Source organism: Oncorhynchus nerka, unplaced genomic scaffold, assembly GCF_034236695.1.
Source record: "Oncorhynchus nerka isolate Pitt River unplaced genomic scaffold, Oner_Uvic_2.0 unplaced_scaffold_1843, whole genome shotgun sequence".
Classification (NCBI taxonomy): domain Eukaryota; kingdom Metazoa; phylum Chordata; class Actinopteri; order Salmoniformes; family Salmonidae; genus Oncorhynchus; species Oncorhynchus nerka.
Window position 1 is genome coordinate 62,130 of NW_027039481.1, and position 6,000 is coordinate 68,129.

At 40.0% G+C, this 6,000-nt stretch overlaps 6 non-coding genes across 6 annotated transcripts; all 6 read left to right on the plus strand.

Moving 5' to 3' along the window:
• The first annotated feature begins 1,147 nt into the window (after nt 1-1,147).
• Nucleotides 1,148-1,219, plus strand: trnaa-cgc (transfer RNA alanine (anticodon CGC)). Its single transcript has one exon. It is a non-coding gene; the product is annotated as a tRNA-Ala (tRNA).
• A 469-nt stretch (nt 1,220-1,688) lies between these two features.
• trnat-ugu (transfer RNA threonine (anticodon UGU)) lies at nt 1,689-1,760 on the plus strand. Its single transcript has one exon. It is a non-coding gene; the product is annotated as a tRNA-Thr (tRNA).
• Nucleotides 1,761-3,125: 1,365 nt separating this feature from the next.
• trnaa-cgc (transfer RNA alanine (anticodon CGC)) lies at nt 3,126-3,197 on the plus strand. The gene has a single exon. It is a non-coding gene; the product is annotated as a tRNA-Ala (tRNA).
• A 469-nt stretch (nt 3,198-3,666) lies between these two features.
• trnat-ugu (transfer RNA threonine (anticodon UGU)) lies at nt 3,667-3,738 on the plus strand. The gene has a single exon. It is a non-coding gene; the product is annotated as a tRNA-Thr (tRNA).
• Nucleotides 3,739-5,104: 1,366 nt separating this feature from the next.
• Nucleotides 5,105-5,176, plus strand: trnaa-ugc (transfer RNA alanine (anticodon UGC)). The gene has a single exon. It is a non-coding gene; the product is annotated as a tRNA-Ala (tRNA).
• A 492-nt stretch (nt 5,177-5,668) lies between these two features.
• On the plus strand, nt 5,669-5,740 carry trnat-ugu (transfer RNA threonine (anticodon UGU)). The gene has a single exon. It is a non-coding gene; the product is annotated as a tRNA-Thr (tRNA).
• The last annotated feature ends 260 nt before the right edge of the window (nt 5,741-6,000 follow it).

Here is a 6,000-nt window from a genome sequence, read left to right on the forward strand (position 1 = left end):
GACATTTTAAGAAGGAAATAGATGTGCTAAGTCATCTGTTTTTGTAAACTGAAGCACATGGGTTCAATCCTTGTTCGACGTTTATGGAAGCTAGATGATATTATGGAAATGTACTTTCATTAGAACAGTGTAAAGAAAAGGTCAATTGTATTGATATGGCCACTACGACCTGTATGCTCTAGTCGGCTGGCCCTCGCTACATATTCATCGCCAGACCGACTCGCTCCAGGTCATCTTTTTAGTCTATGCTAGGTAAAGCTCCGCCTTATCTCAGCTCACTGGTCACGATAACAACCCCCACCCGTAGCACGCGCTCCAGCAGGTATATCTCACTGGTCATCCCCAAAGCCAACACCTCCTTTGGCCGCCTTTCCTTCCAGTTCTCTGCTGACAATGACTGGAACGAATGGCAAAAATCGCTGAAGCTGGAGACATATTCCCTCACTAACTTTCAGTGTTGCCAACTTAGCGACTTAGTCACTGTATTTAGCAAGTATGAATACTTGCAGACATTTTCATTTTTCTCACTTTTTGTCTCTTCCACAATGTTATTCCTCACTCCTACAGTGTCCATCACAATTACATGCACAATTATGCAAATTAGGTGATGACATCATTTAGCAACTTCTAGCGACTTTTAGGACAGCCAATAGCTACTTTCCTTACTGAGGTGTTGGCAACACTGCTAACTTTAAACATCGGCTATCTGAGCAGCTAACTGATCGCTGCAGCTGTACAAAGCCCATCTGTAAATAGCCCACCCAATCTACCTACCTAATCCCCATATTGTTTTAATTTACTTTCTGCTCTTTGCACACCAGTATTTCTACTTGCACATCATCATCTGCTCATCTATCACTCCAGTGTTAATTTGCTAAATTGTAAATACTTTGCTACAATGGCCTATTTATTGCCTTACCTCCATTTGCACGCACTGTATATAGACTTTCTTTTTTTCTTCTATTGTGTTATTGACTGTACGCTTGTTTATTCCATCTGTAACTCTGTGTTGTTGTTTGTGTTGCGCTGCTTTGCTTTATCTTGGCCAGGTCGCAGTTGAATATGAAAACTTGTTCTCAACTGGCTTACCTGGTTAATTATAGGTGAAATTTAAAAAAATAAGAAACATTTTTTTCTTTCACAGAAAGGGGATGTAGCTCAGTGGTAGAGCGCATGCTTCGCATGTATGAGGTCCTGGGTTCAATCCCCAGCTTCTCCATAACAATTTTTGCATTGACCCATCTCCTTCTTTCCAGAATGTTGAAATTCTCAGCAGGAAACAGAGATGTGCTGAATAATTTGCGCTTGTAATCTGAAGAACATGTGTTCAATCCCTGTTCGTACATTTATGGAACAGAAGTGGCATGGTTGCCAACTTCAATTGCATCATTTTCAAAAACTGAAGTTCATGGGTTAGATGACTGTCCATACTTGCTTGTATTTAGAATTGCTGCTATCATTTCATTGTAGTTTCAATGGAGTGGTGTATATAAAAAGTACATTGTATTAATATTGCATTTTATCTGCAAATAAAATGGTATCGAAGCTCAGAGGGGGAGTGCATGCTATTTATGTATGAGGTCCTTGGTTCAATCCCAAGGTTCTCCACTGAGTTTATTTGTGTGCCAAATTCACATTACACAACTCCTACTTTCCAGAATGTTGATAAATATCTTGCAGCATAGAGTGGCATGGTGGCCAAGCGGTAAGGCGTCGGTCTTGTAAACCGAAGATCATGGGTTCAAATCCCATCTGTGCCTTACTGAAAGATACCTGGTACCAAGGAAAGGTTCTTTCATTGGATGACTTTGAAGAAAAAAAAGTTTTCTCAAAATGGCAACCCTGCTATGATATAGTAAGGGATGTGTCTCTGAGCTACTACTTGAAATGCATGCGGTCTGAAGTTAATCCCCAAATTCTCTGATGAGTATATTTAGTTGTGAAATTAGCTTTTGCACAACTCTACTTTCCAGAATGTTGACATTTTAAGAAGGAAATAGATGTGCTAAGTCATCTGTTTTTGTAAACTGAAGCACATGGGTTCAATCCTTGTTCGACGTTTATGGAAGCTAGATGATATTATGGAAATGTACTTTCATTAGAACAGTGTAAAGAAAAGGTCAATTGTATTGATATGGCCACTACGACCTGTATGCTCTAGTCGGCTGGCCCTCGCTACATATTCATCGCCAGACCGACTCGCTCCAGGTCATCTTTTTAGTCTATGCTAGGTAAAGCTCCGCCTTATCTCAGCTCACTGGTCACGATAACAACCCCCACCCGTAGCACGCGCTCCAGCAGGTATATCTCACTGGTCATCCCCCAAAGCCAACACCTCCTTTGGCCTCCTTTCCTTACAGTTCTCTGCTGACAATGACTGGAACGAATTGCAAAAATCGCTGAAGCTGGAGACATATTCCCTCACTAACTTTCAGTGTTGCCAACTTAGCGACTTAGTCACTGTATTTAGCAAGTATGAATACTTGCAGACATTTTCATTTTTCTCACTTTTTGTCTCTTCCACAATGTTATTCCTCACTCTACAGTGTCCATCACAATTACATGCACAATTATGCAAATTAGGTGATGACATCATTTAGCAACTTCTAGCGACTTTTAGGACAGCCAATAGCTACTTTCCTTACTGAGGTGTTGGCAACACTGCTAACTTTAAACATCGGCTATCTGAGCAGCTAACTGATCGCTGCAGCTGTACAAAGCCCATCTGTAAATAGCCCACCCAATCTACCTACCTAATCCCCATATTGTTTTAATTTACTTTCTGCTCTTTGCACACCAGTATTTCTACTTGCACATCATCATCTGCTCATCTATCACTCCAGTGTTAATTTGCTAAATTGTAAATACTTTGCTACAATGGCCTATTTATTGCCTTACCTCCATTTGCACGCACTGTATATAGACTTTCTTTTTTTCTTCTATTGTGTTATTGACTGTACGCTTGTTTATTCCATCTGTAACTCTGTGTTGTTGTTTGTGTTGCGCTGCTTTGCTTTATCTTGGCCAGGTCGCAGTTGAATATGAAAACTTGTTCTCAACTGGCTTACCTGGTTAATTATAGGTGAAATTTAAAAAAATAAGAAACATTTTTTCTTTCACAGAAAGGGGATGTAGCTCAGTGGTAGAGCGCATGCTTCGCATGTATGAGGTCCTGGGTTCAATCCCCAGCTTCTCCATAACAATTTTTGCATTGACCCATCTCCTTCTTTCCAGAATGTTGAAATTCTCAGCAGGAAACAGAGATGTGCTGAATAATTTGCGCTTGTAATCTGAAGAACATGTGTTCAATCCCTGTTCGTACATTTATGGAACAGAAGTGGCATGGTTGCCAACTTCAATTGCATCATTTTCAAAAACTGAAGTTCATGGGTTAGATGACTGTCCATACTTGCTTGTATTTAGAATTGCTGCTATCATTTCATTGTAGTTTCAATGGAGTGGTGTATATAAAAAGTACATTGTATTAATATTGCATTTTATCTGCAAATAAAATGGTATCGAAGCTCAGAGGGGGAGTGCATGCTATTTATGTATGAGGTCCTTGGTTCAATCCCAAGGTTCTCCACTGAGTTTATTTGTGTGCCAAATTCACATTACACAACTCCTACTTTCCAGAATGTTGATAAATATCTTGCAGCATAGAGTGGCATGGTGGCCAAGCGGTAAGGCGTCGGTCTTGTAAACCGAAGATCATGGGTTCAAATCCCATCTGTGCCTTACTGAAAGATACCTGGTACCAAGGAAAGGTTCTTTCATTGGATGACTTTGAAAAAAAAAAAGTTTTCTCAAAATGGCAACCCTGCTATGATATAGTAAGGGGATGTGTCTCTGAGCTACTACTTGAAATGCATGCGGTCTGAAGTTAATCCCCAAATTCTCTGATGAGTATATTTAGTTGTGAAATTAGCTTTTGCACAACTCTACTTTCCAGAATGTTGACATTTTAAGAAGGAAATAGATGTGCTAAGTCATCTGTTTTTGTAAACTGAAGCACATGGGTTCAATCCTTGTTCGACGTTTATGGAAGCTAGATGATATTATGGAAATGTACTTTCATTAGAACAGTGTAAAGAAAAGGTCAATTGTATTGATATGGCCACTACGACCTGTATGCTCTAGTCGGCTGGCCCTCGCTACATATTCATCGCCAGACCGACTCGCTCCAGGTCATCTTTTTAGTCTATGCTAGGTAAAGCTCCGCCTTATCTCAGCTCACTGGTCACGATAACAACCCCCACCCGTAGCACGCGCTCCAGCAGGTATATCTCACTGGTCATCCCCCAAAGCCAACACCTCCTTTGGCCGCCTTTCCTTACAGTTCTCTGCTGACAATGACTGGAACGAATGGCAAAAATCGCTGAAGCTGGAGACATATTCCCTCACTAACTTTCAGTGTTGCCAACTTAGCGACTTAGTCACTGTATTTAGCAAGTATGAATACTTGCAGACATTTTCATTTTTCTCACTTTTTGTCTCTTCCACAATGTTATTCCTCACTCCTACAGTGTCCATCACAATTACATGCACAATTATGCAAATTAGGTGATGACATCATTTAGCAACTTCTAGCGACTTTTAGGACAGCCAATAGCTACTTTCCTTACTGAGGTGTTGGCAACACTGCTAACTTTAAACATCGGCTATCTGAGCAGCTAACTGATCGCTGCAGCTGTACAAAGCCCATCTGTAAATAGCCCACCCAATCTACCTACCTAATCCCCATATTGTTTTAATTTACTTTCTGCTCTTTGCACACCAGTATTTCTACTTGCACATCATCATCTGCTCATCTATCACTCCAGTGTTAATTTGCTAAATTGTAAATACTTTGCTACAATGGCCTATTTATTGCCTTACCTCCATTTGCACGCACTGTATATAGACTTTCTTTTTTCTTCTATTGTGTTATTGACTGTACGCTTGTTTATTCCATCTGTAACTCTGTGTTGTTGTTTGTGTTGCGCTGCTTTGCTTTATCTTGGCCAGGTCGCAGTTGAATATGAAAACTTGTTCTCAACTGGCTTACCTGGTTAATTATAGGTGAAATTTAAAAAAATAAGAAACATTTTTTCTTTCACAGAAAGGGGATGTAGCTCAGTGGTAGAGCGCATGCTTTGCATGTATGAGGTCCTGGGTTCAATCCCCAGCTTCTCCATAACAATTTTTGCATTGACCCATCTCCTTCTTTCCAGAATGTTGAAATTCTCAGCAGGAAACAGAGATGTGCTGAATAATTTGCGCTTGTAATCTGAAGAACATGTGTTCAATCCCTGTTCGTACATTTATGGAACAGAAGTGGCATGGTTGCCAACTTCAATTGCATCATTTTCAAAAACTGAAGTTCATGGGTTAGATGACTGTCCATACTTGCTTGTATTTAGAATTGCTGCTATCATTTCATTGTAGTTTCAATGGAGTGGTGTATATAAAAAGTACATTGTATTAATATTGCATTTTATCTGCAAATAAAATGGTATCGAAGCTCAGAGGGGGAGTGCATGCTATTTATGTATGAGGTCCTTGGTTCAATCCCACTGAGGTTCTCCACATTACACAACTCCTATCCAGAATGTTTATTTGTGTGCCAAATTCACATTACACAACTCCTACTTTCCAGAATGTTGATAAATATCTTGCAGCATAGAGTGGCATGGTGGCCAAGCGGTAAGGCGTCGGTCTTGTAAACCGAAGATCATGGGTTCAAATCCCATCTGTGCCTTACTGAAAGATACCTGGTACCAAGGAAAGGTTCTTTCATTGGATGACTTTGAAGAAAAAAAGTTTTCTCAAAATGGCAACCCTGCTATGATATAGTAAGGGGATGTGTCTCTGAGCTACTACTTGAAATGCATGCGGTCTGAAGTTAATCCCCAAATTCTCTGATGAGTATATTTAGTTGTGAAATTAGCTTTTGCACAACTCTACTTTCCAGAATGTTGACATTTTAAGAAGGAAATAGATGTGCTAAGTCATCTGTTT